Source organism: Schistocerca gregaria, chromosome 7 (genome assembly GCF_023897955.1).
Source record: "Schistocerca gregaria isolate iqSchGreg1 chromosome 7, iqSchGreg1.2, whole genome shotgun sequence".
NCBI classification, from domain to species: domain Eukaryota; kingdom Metazoa; phylum Arthropoda; class Insecta; order Orthoptera; family Acrididae; genus Schistocerca; species Schistocerca gregaria.
The window spans coordinates 242,541,003-242,560,761 of NC_064926.1; positions in this window are offsets into that span (position 1 = coordinate 242,541,003).

Below are 19,759 nucleotides of genomic sequence, written 5' to 3' on the forward strand. Positions count from 1 at the left end.
CCAAGGAGCATGGAATTGCCGAAGAAACTTACGAAGGGTTTAGAGAAGTTCATACAAGCCTGCTTTATCTCAAGGCCTAAGTGACGATAATCTGAACAGGCGTATGGAATACTGCGACTTGCACACAATCCCACTAGAAGCTGATCCCAAGTTTTAAAAGTGCCTTCCTTGAAGCGGCGTCGCGACTTTTAAAGTGAACGCAGAGTGAAAAGACGAGAGATTTAACGAATTCCCATGTGTCGATGGAGAAAGAGCTAAACCCTCCGGGTGATTACATATGGTCAGTGATTTCAGCGGTGGGCTAAAATGGACTTTTTTTTTTTTTACGGTGCTGCCAATTGTGGTGTCACCGCCAGACACCACACTTGCTAGGTGGTAGCCTTTAAATCGGCCGCCGTCCGGTAGTACACGTCGGACCCGCGTGTCGCCACTATCAGTGATTGTAGACCGAGCGCCGCCACACAGCAGGTCTAGAGAGACTTCTTAGCACTCGCCCCAGGTGTACAGCCGACTTTGCTAGCGATGGTTCACTGACCTCTACGCTCTCATTTGCCAAGACGATAGTTAGCATAGACTTCAGCTACGTTATTTGCTACGACCTAGCAAGGCGCTTGTATCCGTACTATTGATATTGTGAATCATGTACCATAAAGAGCGACGTTCTCCATTAATGGATTAAAGTTAAGTATTCCACCAGCTACGTCCGTTTTTCTCAATTCTAATTCCCTTGTCATGTTCCAGACCTCACGCCAGCCTGCGTGAGCTGAAACGCGTGCATTTCGGCCTCCTTTAGCAATACGGTTGGCTCTCCTGCCAACCACAACATTGGCGACGAGGCTCAACAACGTTCTTATCGATATTGCCCTGATTTACTTGTGTAATGGCTTCGCCACAATCTCCAGATGTACTGACTGAATTCTATCGCTTACGGAGTCAGCAGACGCAGGCCTTACTGGATGCCCTTTGACAGCTCGTCCAGGGTCAACGTCCTATGCAAAACGATGCGGCAGCAACCGCTTCACCGCTAACGCAGCCACAACACGCAGTTGCACCCACTTTTCGACCTTTTGATGCTGCACTGGAAAGCTGGACGGAGTTGTCACGCCAATTTGGATTCCATCTCGCCGCCTACAGAATTCAAGGTAACGAGCGGCAGCCTTTTATCCTTTCTTCCGTAGGCGTGACCACGTACCGTGTGATAGTCAAACTATTTCCCCGTCGTGACGTAGCAACTCTGTCCTACGAAGAAATTTTGTCTGCATTAGATGCATATTTCAAAGAATCAGTCAATGTAGTTGCGAAAAGGTATACCTTCTTTCGAACAAAATGTACGACAGGTCAGACTAATCGGGAGTGGGTTGCAACCTTGCAAGGCCTTACTAGGGATTGTGCTTTTGAGTGTCAATGTGGACTCCCTTATTCAGATACTATGGTACGTGATGCAATTGCACAGAACGTTTCTGATGTTCGTATAAGGGAACAAATTTTGAAACTAGTAAATCCCTCCCTTCAACAAGTGATGGAGATATTGGATCCACAGGACACACTTGACTTTGCTCAGGAATCATTTGAAACTTTGCCAGCAGTGTGTCAGATTAACCGGCCCGCCGGGCGAGCTGCACGGAGCAGTAGACAGTCCTCGCGCCCATCCGCGCCGCTACCGTCAGGCTCTCAGCCACGTGTACCACGACGGCAAGCAAATGCAGTGATTAAATCATGCCCGCGGTGTGCTACTAAACATTCGCGTGAGAATTGCCCGTCACGCCAAGCTATTTGATTTTATTGTAATAAAAAAGGACATGTTCAGAGTGTTTGCCAGAAAAAGCTCAGATCGGAAGCTCAAAACCGTTCCAGGCCCTTTGCTTCGCGGAATCGAACCAAGGTTACTCAGGCTCGCGAAATAGCCGGAACTCCAAGTCGCAAGTGATTATGTATCAGTGTCAGTTCACTTTGCACGAGACAGTCGCTCTTGTCATCAGCAGGACAATAAACTTTTTGTAGACTTGGACATTAACGGCAAAATGATACCATTCCAGCTCGATTCCGTAGCTGCAATTTCACTGATCAATCAAGACACTTACAAACTGCTGGGCACACCTCTGTTGCGTGCCGCAAATGTTAACTAGCTATTCCGGTACCGATATCCCTGTGTTAGGACAGTGCAGCCTTCTTGCAACATACAAAGGACAAACAAAACTTGTGTCATTTTACGTCCTTCGTTCTTCTTCTGCAGTGAACTTGTTTGGTTTCGATTTATTTCAGTTGTTTAACTTGTCTATAGTAAATCAGGTCCTATCAGTGAACCAGACTGTACCTTCAGACAGTGTTTCTCGTCTATGTGAAGAATTTGTAGAGATTTTTGCACCGGGCCTCGGTTGCGCTAAGAACTATAAAGCACAATTGGAACTGAAAGTAAATGCGCAACCGAAATTTTTCAGAGCGCTCAATGTTCCCCACGCATTGCGTGATGAGGTCGCAAAAACATTACACGATTTGGAATCACAAGGTGTAATTGAACATGTGCAGGCCTCTCTCTGGGAATCACCATTAGTAAATTTGCCAAAACCTTCCGGAAAATTGAGACTTTGTGTGGACTTCAATGCAACAGTGAATCCACAACTAGTGATTGCAACTTTTCCTTTACCCCGCCCGGAAGATCTTTTTGACAAACTGTGCCCTGGTAAATATTTTTCGAAGTTGGACCTAGCAGATGCGTACTTGCAAATACCGGTGGACGAAGAATCCCAGCGCGTTTTGGTGGTTAACACGCATCTTGGTCTGTATCGATCCAAACGACTGCCATTCGGGTGTGCATCCGCCCCTGCATTGTTTGAGCAATATCTACAAACTGGTTGTGTATCGGTCCACAGCTAAGCACGGAAACGCCGATGCGTTGTCCCGCTTGCCTGTTGCTGAGGATAGGGCATTCGATTCCTCCGAACTTGCTTGCATGTTCATTGATGCGGAAACCGATGACGTGGTCGAATCGTTTCCGATTGATCTTCGTCGTGTAGCTACAGCCACAGCTGCCGACCCTGTCCTTGCTCCCGTTCTGCGTTTTGTTGCTACGCAATGGCCCTTGTCAAAGTCATGGATCGGTGACCCATTGGTTCGCCGATTTTTTGCTCACAAGGAGCGACTTTTTGTAGGACGTGGTGTTTTGCTTTTGCGATCTGATAATGATCAGTCCAGGGTCGGGGTACCACGTTCGTACAGTCCTCTGTCTTACAGCTTCTCCACCAAGGACATTGGGGTATAGTGAGAAAGAAACAACTTGTTCGTCAGCACTGTACTTGGTTCGGAATCGATGCCGCGATTACGAATATGTGCTCTTCTTGCATGGTGCGTGCCGAACAACTGACAGCACCACCGCGGAAATTCTTTGCATGGCCGAAAGCCACTTCCCCTTAGCAACGCTTACACAGCGATTTTGCTGGTCCATTCTGGAATGCTCGATGGTTGGTTGTGGTAGATTCATTCAGTAATTTTCCTTTTGCTGTCCGGATGTCTTCCACGACGTCATCTGCCACCATCCAAGCGTTATCCGCTCTCTTTTGCATTGAAGGTCTTCCACAGACTATTGTTTCCGACAATGGCCCACAATTCATGTCCGCAGAATTTCAGTCATTCTGCAAGGCCAATGCTATTCAACATCTGACGTCCGCGCCGTTTTCGCCACAGTCAAACGGTGCCGCTGAACTACTGGTCAGGACTTTCAAGTCACAGATGTTGAAGTTGAAAGAGTCGCATTCTCGGGAGGACGCGTTATTCCTCTTTTTGTCCTCGTATCGCTCTCAGCCCCGAGATGGTCGCTCGCCGGCTGAGTTGCTCCACGGTCGTCATCATCGAACCTTGATGTCTTTGCTCTATCCGCCGCATCAGGTTCCTGTGCAGTGGCGGACACCTGCTTTTGCTCCAGGCGACGTTGTCTACTATCTCCACTATCGAGGTTCACGGCGTTGGCTCGAAGGGCGCATTCTTCGCTCCCTTGGACGCGCTATGTATCTGGTTTTGGGGACTTCTGGTGAGGTGCGTCGGCATCTCAATCAGGTGCGCCTCTGTCGTCGCACGGGATCTGCCGCTCGTCGTCTGCTTTCAGCGACGATGCCGTCCGGTCAGCGCCCCGGGGACCCATCTACTGGCTCGCCTCAGCCCCAGGTGTTACCGACGCTGCCTTCCATTTTGCCCCATGGCGACGCGCCGCTGCCAACGCCGCCGCCGCCGCCTGTTCTCCCGCCGGCGACGCCCGCAGTGGACGCGTCGCTGCAACCGCCAGGCGCCTCCCTGGGTCACGCGCCGCCGATCGCTTCCCGTGACCTGTTGTCCTCCTACATGGAACTCTTGCCTGCTCCGGACCATATGTCGTCTTCGCCCGTCGGGTGCCCCGGCCCGATGGAGGTCGACCCTACGGCCCCTCCTGTCTCTCTACTGGCGCATACACCGCATGTTGGCGTGCACCCTGGAGCAGGTTTTCAGGCTTTTCCTAGCTCGCCGCGGTCCGAATGGCAGGGTGCGGGTGGCGCAGCCTCCCCTGTTATTAGGCTCCCCACCTCGTCGCATACAACATGCGGTCCTCCCCACGGCGGGCGGAAGCCTTATGCCACAACCGTACGCCGATTTGCGGGGGAGGAATGTGGTGTCACCGCCAGACACCACACTTGCTAGGTGGTAGCCTTTAAATCGGCCTCCGTCCGGTAGTATACGTCGGACCCGCGTGTCACCACTATCAGTGATTGTAGACCGAGCGCCGCCACACGACAGGTCTAGAGAGACTTCCTAGCACTCGCCCCAGTTGTACAGCCGACTTTGCTAGCGATGGTTCACTGACTTCTACGCTCTCATTTGCCGAGACGATAGCATAGCCTTCAGCTACGTTATTTGCTACGACCTAGCAAGGGCCAGTATCCGTACTATTGATATTGTGAATCATGTACCATAAAGAGCGACGTTCTCCGTTAATGGGTTGAAGTTAAGTATTCCACCAGCTACGTCCGTTTTTCTCAATTCTAATTCCCTTGTCATGTTCCAGACCTCACGCCAGCCTGCGTGAGCTAAAACGCGTGCATTTCGGCCTCCTTTAGCAATACGGTTGGCTCTCCTGCCAACCACAACACCAATTATGTAAATTACCTAGATATTCTTCGACTATGAATGTGTCCACTTTTTTAGCTTTTGCATCCCGTTAAGATAAGACTGATATGGAAACAAGGTGAAGCACCAACGAGTTGTTGAGTAACTGCGAGACCCATTCTAAATGAAAACTTTGAGGAATGGGTTGGCAGACGGGGTACTGTTCAACGGACACCATAATCCCCAGATACCACAACCATGGATTTTTCAGTCTGGGGTGAGCTAAAAAAATGGGTTTTCTTCCACCAAGATTTGTGATGTTGAGGATTTGAAGGAACGAATACAATCAGAACTCGAAAACCTAAACTCCTGGAAGATTTGTGACAAAATTCGCAAATCCGTTTTCAAATGATCCGATGTTTCCTTAGAACATCATAGAAATATTATGAGCATCTTTTGTACAGTCATTAAATTCTACATGTATCTCTATGTTCATAATATATTTGTATTTTCCTTTATTTAGTATTATTGCACCACAATCGTTTTTGACAAGTGACTTGTGACTCACCCTCTGTATATAGATACATTCCATTTTTTCAGGAAGTAATGCCGTACACCTCGCAAATATTTGAATAATTTCATGTCACTGCCTTGAGCTGCTGATAAAATTCTCTATTTGTACAGCCGGTTTCGTTTTGGTCAACTGATCGTCATGAGGAATATTTAAGTATTCACAGCATTTGTCTGCCACATTCCATGCCTGCATTTGACCAACTGCTGTTGTGTGGTCTCTGGTTAGTCATTTACTTTGCGGTCGTCCATGTTTACAAATTTAGCTCCTTTTCAAAGGTCCATCCTTCCCATATATTCCTCCCAGTTTCTTTCTTTCTCTTCATCCTGTTATGTATATTTGCTATTCCACACTGTTCTATTATCTACACTTTTATTTTTTTCCAACACTGGTTACTCCTTGGATCTATCTTACTCTATTCATTTCCCCTGTCGTTAACATTTGTTTTATCTTTTTTCGTTTCTGCTCAAGATTTTTCGCTTCCAAAGTTAAGTATTTATAGCTGAAAGTAAGAGTCACTAGGTAATAACTAAAGCTCATCATATGTTAACTGACACAGTGTCTACCTCTAAATTACATCGTACAGGTGCATTTGACATTACCACATTCTTAGTTTTTCAGATTTTTATACATGCTGCAATGCTTAGCTTGCTGTCAGTACAGCATTATGAGCATAACATTTAGTACATACCACTTTTATAGCCGAGTTTATTACTTACATCATCAGTAGTGTGGTCCACTATTAAGCTGAACAGGAGTGGGCTTAATGAGGCTCCTACTCCGATTCCTTTATCTAGCATATTGTCATTGGCGAATCCTTTGTGTGTTTTCATTCTATTTGTTTACTTATGTACGTATATCTTATGACTTTCGCAAAACTCATTGGTGCCTCTTGTCGATTAATTTTTCTAATTCTGTCAAAGGCTTTTGACAAGTCAACAAAGCACAGATTGGCTGGTTTATTAAATTATGTGGATTTTTCCACAATCTGTCTATTGCGCTCCTGTTTTTTGCTGATTCCTTGCTGTTCTTCTGCTATTTCTATATAATTCTACATTCTGTCTCTAATTACGTACGTTAAGAGTTTTAAGGTGGTGTCGAGCAGGGTAATTCCCAAATAATTATCTGATACTTGCTTATCTCTTTTTTATACTTTGGCTTTGTACTACTTTCTTTCGATTCTCTTGGCGTCCTGTCCTATTTCATGATACTATTACACAAAGTATGAAGCTGTTGATAAAATACTTGCCCCCTCCCCGTATTTTATTAATTCATTATATATGTCATGTGGCATTGAGAAGCCTATTTTTTTGTCAGTTTCTGTGCTTTGATGACTAGTTTCAATTTCCAACGTTGCTACGTCCTCACACTGTAACCGAAATTTTCCCACAGAATTTTACTTACATTGTGCAACTGAATGTGTTCATTAATGTCCTTCTTTTGCTTTTGGAGCATCTACCATACTTTGTTTTATCATCCATAAAGGCCTCGTTCCACACCTTGCGTATATCGCTCCTAATAACCATCTTTTATTTTACAAATATCCGAGTTCACCCTATTATGAATGATCTTATACTTCGTACGATCATTTTGACTTTGACAGGCCTTATATTTTAGGAATACTTCCTTCTTCTGAGTAGCTAATTCTTTAACATATTGTTTAAACCATGGTGTTCTGTAAGTAATTCTATTATACTCACCCTTTTGGCACCTAAAGCTTCTGGAGCTGCCTCTTGCATATTCGATCTGAGAGTAATCCATGTAGCTTCTAATATTCGTGTGGACATGTGTTATTAGGGATTTTCTCCTTTAATCTACTTTGATTAAGCACCTCAATACTCTCATCCTAAATAAATTCAATTTTTATTCGTTCTTCAGTAAGCCTCTCACTTCTTTTTTGTTTTGTTTTTGTTGTTGTTCAGTATAAGTTTCAGGTTCAATTTACACAGCATCACCCCACGATCCGATCCTACATTGACTAGTGTTAACTTTCTCATGTTTAATATTTAACTTAGATGAACGGTTCTGTTGGTTACGGTGTAATCATTACTGCACTGCACTGCACTGCAAATCTCTGGTTACATCTACCAGGAGGGAGACAGGCTAAGCAGTGAAGCTGCTGTTCCTCTGTGGACCTCATGAACTATTGTGGGGCCTCATGGTTAGGATTGGCCTATGGGAGCAGCCGCGTGGGGGCGGACGCTGCGTCAAATGCGTCATAGAGGCTGCGGAAGAAACTACTCCCGCAGCAGATCAGGCCAACGCGTGGTTGGCCTGCGGTGGATTTGGTGTCCCAGTCTGCGGATAAGACGACTGCCAGAGTGTTGTGCAGAGGCATAGAACACCCTGGCGGACTGCTTGAAGCGATCCCGCATCAACGGGACGCCAGCTTCCTCATGAAGGAGCCTTGTGGAGTAACGAGGCGGCTCGTGGAGAGCGAGTCGCAGCGCCCGATTCTGGACACGCTGGAGCATCGCAACGTGCGATGGAGCGGCATTCCCCCACACAACCGCGGCGTACTCGAGTACCGGCCGGATGAGGGCCAAGTACACGGTCAGGACATGCCGAGGGGGGAGGTGTAATCAGTAACCGAGCACTGACCTTTTGTATTTCTCCATGTATACTTATGCTCCGATCCTACTCTGACAAATGTTAACATTCTAAAATCTAATATTTGACTTATTTGATTTGGATGAACGGGGCTCTATTGGTTATGATGTAAAGAACAACCCCGCACTGATCGCTTTTATTTTTCCAGTTATATTTATGCTGCGACTTATGGCCTAAGTATGTGTTGTTAATACTAAACTCATTCAGCGCACAAAAATGAATTAGGTCTTCTCTGCTTTCCTTTATTTCTGTTCCATTAAATATTTATTTAATGCGAGGAATCGCCAACACATCCACTGTGTCAATTACAGCTTGAACACTGTTGTAAAACATTTCTCTGTCTAGCTTAGGTCTTCCCACTCAACTGCGTATACAGAAAAGTATGTAAAGTATAGTTTCATCTTCCAGTATAGTCACCTTTATTACCCTTTCGTTAACACAGACAAAATCAGTAATATTTTACTAAATTTCTTTTGAATAAACATCGGCCGGCCGGAGTGGCAGAGCGGTTGTGAGCTCTGCAGTCTGGAACCGCGCGACCGCTACGCAAGCAGGTTGGAATCCTGCCTCGGGAATGGATGTGTGTTATGTCCTTAGGTTAGTTAGATTTAAGTAGTTCTACGTTCTAGGTGTCTGATGACCTCAGAACTTAAGTCCAATAGTGCTCAGAACCATTTGAATCATTTTTTGAATAAGCATCCCCAATGCTGCATGTGCTCGCAGATATTTGTCAACACCACAGAAGAGTTGTAGAGTTGTGTGTAACTTCAACTTATGATTGAACGTTTCCCTTTTCTTTTTACCTCGGTCGAAGCACATATGATTGTTTTATGCTCTTCAGTTTCCATAATAATTTCATGCTCTTTAGTATTTCATGATGCTATATCCCAAGTGTCAACTTGTAACTTACAAAATGCGACCAGTAGCAGGGCAGCTGTAAAAACCTGTACTACGCAAGCAGTGAGATGATAGAGCGTTGAGGGCGTATAAGCCATCAGTAGGGTAGAGTAAGGCATCTCGCTGCTTTGAAGTGCTGCCACCAGCCTGCGAAATATGCAATCAATAATATGTAACTGCGTTTTGAATGTCTAGCTGTAAGTTATGTTTTTGTCCTAATCTCTGTATATTGTTAAATAGATCTTAGTATTAAATGTATTCTGAACCTTTCTAATCAAAGCTGTAACGAGTCATGGCTTTAGGCTTAAGTTAAAATCAAAAGGGATTTTCCCGCGAAAGGGTAAGGGGGTATAAACGTTCCGACAGAAAGTTCCAGCACAGTTCTCTTTGTGAGTCGGAAGGATTGTGGAGCAACGTGTGGTGTGATGCCCATGTACTGTATTGTGTGTGTTTAAAAGAAGCACAATCATTGTTAAACGACCTCGGATGGACGGGAAAGTATTGCTACACATTATTAAGCAGCTATTTGTCAACCAAGCAGAAGTGGCAGTGTTATTATGAGGGCCAGTGGGAAGTCGTCTTTTACTGTGGTACAGGAGGCAGACATTGTGTGGCAGCATTGCCCACTGTACTGGTCAAATATTACAATGGAAATTACGACTTGGAAGCCAATGTGTAAAAGCTGCTAAACCATCCATCGGAAGCAAAATCTCGTCGGGGGTTGCAATACGTTGCTCAACACCACAAAGGGACGGACATATTGTAAAAGTCATGGTTCTTTGTCCTCTTGTACAAGTTAAGTAATAGAAGTTAAGTGTTTAAAAGCAACAAGCTTTATATCATTGTTGTTATTTCAGCAGATGTTTAGTCTATCCTTTTCACATACTGTGATATTTGATCAGCAACATATTCAGAACATAGGCTGGTTGTAGGTAGGTCTGTATAAAGTATTATTATTGTCGTATTAAGCAAAGCTCCAGATTGTGTAGAAAGTATTAACTATTGTATTACATTGACAAGCATAACAAAGGCGATTGCAGAAGACAGACAACAAAAAGTATTGTAAAAATTTTCATTAGTACAAAAAAGATTATTAATGTCGTGTTCAGATTATACGATTTTACTGATTCATGGTGTGTAACAACCTAAATTTATACTTCAACAAAAGTGCAGGAAACTGTTTTTGTTAGGTTGTATCGAAGTACTATCAGTTCAAAAATTCTTACGTTGAAAATTATCAGGAAACATAAATGAGAAAGTTGATTTTCAGTCAGTGGTTAATTCTGTGAAGGATAATGTTAAAGAAAAATGTTTATTAGTTACAAAAGTAATAAATAACACCACCACAGTAGCTACCCATACTCAATACAAGCAGTGTTATTCACTCAACATTTCAGTGTTATTTTAAGTAAAAGTATGTCAAGTTTAAAACAGATTTATTCTATACTGATGAAAGTGTCTTTTGATGCGGTATAATGCGTATTGTCATATGCAGTGTATTTTGCTATTTCAAAGTGGTTATGACTTATGTGTGCACTTGTCAAGTTACTATGTCGGTTCCAGTTAATCAAAATTAATGACTGTGTGGTAAAAACTTAGCTCTGCAGTGCTAAGAGCGATCAGTGAAATCAACACTGCGGTCTTACTACATGCGAGTGTCAGCCAACTATAATTACGAGTCCGATCACCAACCACGGTCATTTATAGGTGAAAACTGATCGATGTAAAGATATGGGTGGGATATCGCAAACTCTTAGGTACATTATTTTCATACTCTTTGTTCTTTTCTGTGGCGTGGTCATGGCGATTTTATTCACCATATTCCGCAGCTAATATTGTATCAATGAGCTACCTTAGGATTATTTTTCCCCCAGGCAGGATGATAACCTAACCCAGGAACCTTCAACATCAAGGGCCACAGTTCTTTGAGGTCCCCTTGTCCTGGAAAGGCTGTCTTCATTGCGGCTCGCGGAGACCCGCCTCCCCTCACAGTAGAAAATGAACGTAGAAACCTAATACCTTTTGGGTCGAAAAAATAAGGAGTAGACCATGGGATGCAGATAGGAAAGAAAACAGAAGAAACCTGACACATGTAAGTGGAAGTAATGTAATTCTTAGCTAAGGGTCCATGTGGTTGCCACCCAGATGCTCCTAAAAAGGGAGCCCTTTTAAGTGGACTACACTTCGCCGGGAATCCCACCAACTGTCCAGTCTGGTACGGGTGGCCATATCAGAAGCACAGCTGCCGCCAGGATAGCTCAGTGGATCATTGACACGCACAAACCTCCCCTCCAGTGTTTAGGTAACAGTCCGTGGGGGACACAGCATCAGTGTTAGACGAAATATAATATATTAACGTCAGAAAAAAGTCATGAATTAGACATTATCATATCTTCACACAAATTACATCGTCAACATGTAGAAACTGTGCTAGGTAATGCACTCAATGATGTTGTATCCCCAATCGTCGTTAACGCTGTGAACCGATTCACGATTTTATATTTCGCTAAAATGATGTTGTAAATACTTCTGTGTAGTTGATGATGGTCTTTTGACCTAAGCTTGTAGTGTAAGTAAAGAATTTTATCAACAGCTCAGGACCATAAAATGGCATTTTTCAAACTCGCCATTTTGTCAGTATCTTACCGAAGCTCCATACACTACTAAAAATTCAAGAATTTTCGTAAGTCAAGAACTCGAATGCGTGGACGTGAGGACATTTGATAATTTAATGGATATTATTTTAAAATAGTTGAAACATTTATCAATTTGCGTACTATGTTGTACGGCTATAGAAAGCAGATTACCATTAAGAAATTGTAGTGGTCGAAATTCTGCAATCATGATCTTACGCTGACGCTTCAAATCTCTAACGGTCTTTCTTTTATCTGACTCAGTTAATGAAACACACAGTGACAGGCAAAAAATCGCAGCATCAAGATGGAGTTGTACTACGTAAACGAAAGTTGTTGGACGTGGTTGCATATCTGAAAGAAGATGTCTATTCAGGTTTCACGCCATTCGCATAACATGAGGATATAAATCAGGTTTGTTTTAATTACACGCTGTAAGTGTCGTGAGCGTTAGTCACTTTTCAGATTGGACATGGTGAGTTTGTGTTAGTCAAGAATGCCTTTACGGCTACAAAGTCACCATTATCGACACTTCACTGACAAGGGAACCCTCCGTACTGTAAATCATGGATCAGTGTATGAGCGTTCTTTTGGCTGTCATTTTGCAATGCTGTCTCTTCCGATGCATTAGCTGTCTCTTCCATCATGCTCGTGTCATTCGTTGGGCTGTTAATGTTGTCTCGTTGTGTGAGCTCGTGTCCTTGTGAAGCTGGGTGTATTTGTGCGTTGGTTTCATAATATAAGTTAGGGGCTTGTTTTTAATGCCAAGAAACTTTCTCGTTTGTCCTTATTTTAAAATTAGTTTTAAGTTTAGCCTGTCTATTGCTTACATATCCTTGCAAGTGCATGATGCAAAGAGGTGAACTTATAAAAGTTGCCATTGTTTAATTACATTTTAATATTTACTACGCTGGGAGCATCGAGATTATGTAACAAATAGTTCGATGGATGTGAAAGCTATTCATCTAAGGTAGCCACCGTTTAAATGTATAAAATTTGGAGTGCGAGTGGCGCCTAGGTTATGTATTTGTTACAAATACCTCTAGAGAGTTTTGTATAAGAGATTTATTTTTAAAAACTTGAAGACTTTTCGTAAATGTCTTTCCTGATTCTTAAGGAGGAAGTACCACTGACTGCGAAGGTGCTGTCACTGTAACTTCAAATATTTGTCGTAACAGTCGTTGTTTTACAATTTGTCATCAGCATTCAGTTTTGATTGAGCTTTGAATCCATTGTGATGAGCTATTGAGCCTTAACAATATAGATATGGCTTAGTGTTTTTTAAAATTTTTTTCATAACGTGCTTCAAATATTACATTGTTTTCCTATTGCCAAATGAGAAGAAATATATCTGGAGTATGAATGTGTTGTGATCAACTGTGATGAAATTACTCTTACAATGAAGTATGATGTTCTAATCGTGTTTCTATTAATACATGGTGAACTGCCGTTAGTCCCGTATAACCAACACCACGCTCCACTTCCCCACGGCGCAGTTTGGTACGAGTCTCGACCCAGCGACAAGTGGGACCTACTACTGGAATTTCCAGCGGATTATGTCTTTGAGACGTAGTCTTATCAGTTTGGCTCTCAAGTGTACTGGATTATCGTCTCGCTAGACACTTGCTGCATGTCAAGGTGCATTGGGCTACGGTCATTTGTTGAACTTTTGTCAGGTTAAAAGGTGATTATGTTGATACAGATGCTTCCTATTCATTACTGATAGGTAGTGAGAGACGCTGTGTTAACTTGTGTGTCCTACTGAATGGCCGTTGCTGTGGGTTCTTTCAAGAAGTAATTCAGGCACTGTTTTTTATAGCCCTTCTTTTAACTATTATCTATTTTGTGGGTCCTCATTCAAACTAAAGTGAGCCTTCACGCCTTTGGTAGTTATGATTTGACGTGGCTTTTATGTAACTGGCAGCCTCAACTCAATTTGAAACCACATATGACAAATTGTTTTAGAAGGAATGTAGTTGATATTGTAAACCTACGATATCAGAGATAATGGTACGTGTTTCCTTAATCGTACCACACTTACACACCATATCTTAAATACACTCCTGGAAATTGAAATAAGAACACCGTGAATTCATTGTCCCAGGAAGGGGAAACTTTATTGACACATTCCTGGGGTCAGATACATCACATGATCACACTGACAGAACCACAGGCACATAGACACAGGCAACAGAGCATGCACAATGTCGGCACTAGTACAGTGTATATCCACCTTCCGCAGCAATGCAGGCTGCTATTCTCCCATGGAGACGATCGTAGAGATGCTGGATGTAGTCCTGTGGAACGGCTTGCCATGCCATTTCCACCTGGCGCCTCAGTTGGACCAGCGTTCGTGCTGGACGTGCAGACCGCGTGAGACGACGCTTCATCCAGTCCCAAACATGCTCAATGGGGGACAGATCCGGAGATCTTGCTGGCCAGGGTAGTTGACTTACATCTTCTAGAGCACATTGGGTGGCACGGGATACATGCGAACGTGCATTGTCCTGTTGGAACAGCAAGTTCCCTTGCCGGTCTAGGAATGGTAAAACGATGGGTTCGATGACGGTTTGGATGTACCGTGCACTATTCAGTGTCCCCTCGACTGTCACCAGAGGTGTACAGCCAGTGTAGGAGATCGCTCCCCACACCATGATGCCGGGTGTTGGCCCTGTGTACCTCGGTCGTATGCAGTCCTGATTGTGGCGCTCACCTGCACGGCGCCAAACACGCATACGACCATCATTGGCACCAAGGCAGAAGCGACTTTCATCGCTGAAGACGACACGTCTCCATTCGTCCCTCCATTCACGCCTGTCGCGACACCACTGGAGGCGGGCTGCACGATGTTGGGGCGTGAGCGGATGACGGCCTAACGGTGTGCGGGACCGTAGCCCAGCTTCATGGAGACGGTTGCGAATGGTCCTCGCCGATACCCCAGGAGCAACAGTGTCCCTAATTTGCTGGAAAGTGGCGGTGCGGTCCCCTACGGCACTGCGTAGGATCCTACGGTCTTGGCGTGCATCCGTGCGTCTCTGGGGTCCGGTCCCTTCCGCCGACCACTGGCGACAACATCGATGTACTGTGGAGACCTCACGCCCCACGTGTTGAGCAATTCGGCGGTACGTCCACCCGGCCTCTCGCATGCCCACTATACGCCCTCGCTCAAAGTCCGTCAACTGCACATACGGTTCCCTTCCACGCTGTCGCGGCATGCTACCAGTGTTAAAGACTGCGATGGAGCTCCGTATGCCACGGCAAACTGGCTGACACCGATGGCGGCGGTGCACAAATGCTGCGCAGCTAGCGCCATTCGACGGCCAACACCGCGGTTCCTGGTGTGTCCGTTGTGCCGTGTGTGTGATCATTGCTTGTACAGCCCTCTCGCAGTGTCCGGAGCAAGTATGGTGGGTCTGACACACCGGTGTCAATGTGTTCTTTTTTCCATTTCCAGGAGTGCACCATAAAAGAGGAAGCGGGATGGAATCGTAGTTGGTAGTCACAAGACAGTTCATTTACATTACACCTTTAAAAAATTGACAATTTCAAATTGTGGACGAGCCACTAGATAAAACTGGAAATACATTTAGAAACCCAACGTACGCAGTATTCTAACAAACAATTCCAAATTAAGAAAACCGGGTTACCGACAAACTTGAGAACTTCAAACTCCCACATAGGTCTTTTCTCAAAACAGATATAATGAAACAATTACAGGTAAAGGGTGACGTAATAACACTTGACCACTAGTGCCAAGCTACGATGCCATTACATGACATGAGAGCATCACTTAAATAAAAAAAAACTACAACAGAGACACTGATCCTTAAAAAATAAATATTTACGTCCACGGACGTGCAGAACTCCAGGGTGCCCATGTCAGCAAAACGACCATCCAATTTCACACCACAACGTGTAACGGTCATCACGCTCGTTCGGCAGCCGTTGACACTCGTCTTCCCGCGAATGTCACGAGATCTCGAGGATTACCTGTCGAAGCCTAACAACCAACCCGCTTCGCCTGCGAAGTGTCAAGATAAGACACGCGAAAAGCAAAGATAGCCTACCTCAACCACAATCGATCTCAACGACACATGAACAAAATAATACTGGCTTCAGCTCACCATGGCTCAGCTAATCCTTGGCAGTTAACCGTTGTGAAAGTTCAAGCTTCTGTGAATTCTTTCATCACCCATGTAATTGGTGATATTTTGTACTTTTTTAATGAGTGGGCGCTGGCGTTACTACATTGTAGTGATAAAACTGTGTAGTTAACTGTGAGTTACTCTCTTGATTGGGTTTTGTTTTATATTGCATGATTTTGTGCTGATAATAAAAATGTTTATTAGTTTTTGTTTTTGGAATGTTGTTGGCATTCCTCTCAGTTCGGCCCACCACTCCCACGTACCGTCACATTTTATGCCGCATTTTGTTGTTAAAAAGTTTTCTTTGGTGGAGCAACACTGTTAATTTTGCAGACAACATTGCAGATAGAGCAATCACAGCTATGAGTAGTCATCTTTGGTATTAGTAAACCGCTTCAGGTGTATTTGGTTCTTTATAACTGGATCAATAAGGGTTTCATGGCACGAAAGCCACATCTTCAGATCAGCATATAACTGAAACATTAGAGCGGAAAAATTCGGAATTTTGTACCCAGCATTCGTTGTTCGTCAGAACAAAACACCGATAAAAGGCAGTATGTTATAGAATAAAACAGCCGGATTCCACAATAGTGGATGGGTCCGCTTTTGCGATACATGCGGAATCGAGAACAGGGGACGCGGCAGCGTGCTGTATTGTCCTAACGCGGCAGCGTGCGCTGGTTCGCGATTCCATGTGGATCGGAGCATCTGACCCATCCGCTGTACTGGAATCCTGCTGTTTTATTCTATAACATACCGCATCGTAGATGTGTTTTTGGTTCTGACAGACAACGAATGTTGGGTACAAATTTCCGAGCTCTTCCGCTCTAATGTTATACTTTTAGTTAAAAGAGCTCGTATGTGCAGCTGAAGATGTGGCTTCTCGTGCCACTAAACCGGTAGCGATCCAATAATAAAGGACTAATTAGTACCGAAGATCCTTAATCAAAAGTGTCGCGATCTGCTAACAATCAGTCCCTATTACTGGAGCCAAGTCAAATGCCACTAACCAGTGAGCCTCTTGGGGGCCCAACTTCAGCTGTTCTCTGGACGTCTCTGGCTCGTCCAGATTTGAGCAATGATTCAACCACCCTCGCGTGTGAGGGCTAATTCCTTGCTGCCTGCCACAACACTGGGCAGACTGCACTGTGTGAGCTGTACATTCTACACCGAATCCACGAGAGGACCCCGGGCAACATGATAGTCTTTGTCTAGGGCTATTAGCTGCCTCTAGGCAGTCCGAACAAAACATAGCCAGGGAAAAAGCACCCCAGGCGCAAAGATGTGAATTAGTCCTAGTGCCGCAGAGACTTGTCACTTGCGCTAGTTCCACCAGCGCCACGGGCGGCGCTGTGGATGAAGGTATCGACTTCGCCTCAACCAATTTTCGGCCGAGTACAATCCGCCAATAACCAGGCGACAACGGACAGAAGCCTACACGGAAGATAGAAGAGCAACTCTCGCTCACTTATTTATGGATCATCGTCCAGGGCTGCCTTAGACAGAGCACGCCATTCAATGAACTGTTAGAAGTTAATAGTTGTTGTAAATATCATTTGCTATGATCTATGAAGTTTGCCTACGATTATTTGCACTTATCCACTGGGGGCCTTTCTTATATTATATGCAGTGTTGCAGACTTAAAATGCTTCAAATGGCTCTAAGCACTATGGGACTTAACATTGAGGTCATCAGTCCCCTGGGCTTAGAACTACTTAAACTTAACTAACCTAAGGACGTGACACACATCCATGCCCGAGGCAGGATTCGAACCTGTGACTGTAGCAGCCACGTGGTTCCGGACTGAAGCGCCTAAAACCATCTTCTACATTATACCCAAGATTGCAAGAGCCAATGAGTGCGAGAGTTATCGCGCAGTCAGCTCAACATCTCGATAAAATTCTTCTGGGTTAGAGACCGCATTGTCATTTATAAAATTCCAATGTTTAGGCGTCTGTTGCAAGACGCCTTCCTCAGGGTGTGTTACAACAGACGCCGAAACGTTGGAATTTTATAAATGACAATGCGGTCTCTAACCCAGAAGAATTTTATTGACATTGACAACGGCCGCGGAAGCCTACGGTTACAGCTCAACATCTCATCCAACGAAGCTACTGACAAGGCTAATATGTAGACGAACCGAAAAGAAATTTGAGGATCTTTGAGATGACCATTATTTTGGCTCAAAGAAAGCTTAAGTCGCAAGTAAGATGGTTCTGGCGTAGGTGTTGACTATGTAAGCACGGCTAAAGAAAAATCCAAAAACATTCACAGCATTTTCCGAGCTAGAAAGGGCGTCTGACAGTGTAAAATGGAGCAAAATGTTCAAAATTCTGAGAAAAACGTACTCTATTTGTGTGTGTCAACAATTGCAGGCATGCAGCAAAGTGCCTCTTATTGTTCACATTCGCAAATAATGCGATGGTTAGAATCTTCTGAGTAAGGGCACTAAGTTCCCGATACTGGCAAAGAAATAAAATTTATTTTATGCAGCTGACTGCTTATTATTTCGTTACATACAACTACAGTTGCTGAGGGTGGATAAAACACTAAATTTGAAAACGTGTTAATAACGCGACTGCTTTTACAGGTAATTGATTAGACGTGACCCAGTGCATCACTTGCTTTACATTTAACTCATTGATAGTTGAAGACATTGCTTGTGTTCTCGTTGACAGGTTCTCTTCAATGTGATGCAGGGCGGTCGATTCCAATTCGGGTGTGTGGCGTCTCCTTGGAGCAACACAGTCGCGCCTGCTGATGGTGAAGGTACCTTTTCTTGAAGCCGTTTTGTAATTGTGACAGAAAAGGTATCCGATGAAGATGAACATTGTGGAGAGCGATCTTCATAAAGACGAAGAGCTCCTTTTCCATTATGTGACCTTTGCCATTCGGAAGGATCATGTCGGTATATGCCGCAAACGTGTATTCAACCATGTTGCTCTAACACTCACAGATACATGAATGAGGCTCGAACCAGGTGAGAAAGGCAGGACAGAGATCAAATGGCGTCACCTACATCGCTGTAACCACCCGCACTATGACTACCCCGTTGCATGTCTACGTAGCAAACATGTTTTCAAAAGGCTGTAACACGGAAACGGCACGTTTCCTGATCTGGGCTCCTATTCAAAATGTTATGTACGCTTTCCCCTCCACATGACCTACAAGTCTGTACCGGAAATTTTCAAACACGCTGTACAGTATGTACAAGAACCAAGACGTAAGACTGGAAGACCAAGAACGAAGTGCGCGAATTAAAAAACATGCAAGACAGGAATCTATATAAGAAAGACAGGACAGGAATCTATATAACAAAGAAGCAATGATAGGAATTAAAGGAAATGATTAGAGAGGGATAAATATTCAAGGAAAAAGGATGTCAATGATAAAATTCGTAGATGGATCTGGTGCACTATGGGACTTAACTGCTGTGGTCATCAGGCCCCTAGAACTTAGAACTACTTAACCCTAAGTAACCTAAGGACATCACACACAATCTATGCCCGAGGCAGGATTCGAACCTGCGATCGTAGCGCCTAGAACCGCACGGCCACTCCTGCCGGCTGGTGTCTTCAGTGACATTGAAGAAGAATTACAGGATCTGTTGATTGGAATGATCAGTCTGATGAGGTCAAAACACAATCTGAGAGTAAACCGAAGCTCGGCGAAATTAATGAGAAATAGCAGAAACGCGAAACTTAACAGCAGGATAGGTGTTCACGAAGTAGGTGACGTTAAGGACTTCTGCTATTTAGGTTGCAAAATACCGCATCACAGACGGAGCAAGGAGGGCATAAAAATAAGACTAGCACTAGCGAAAAGGGCAATCA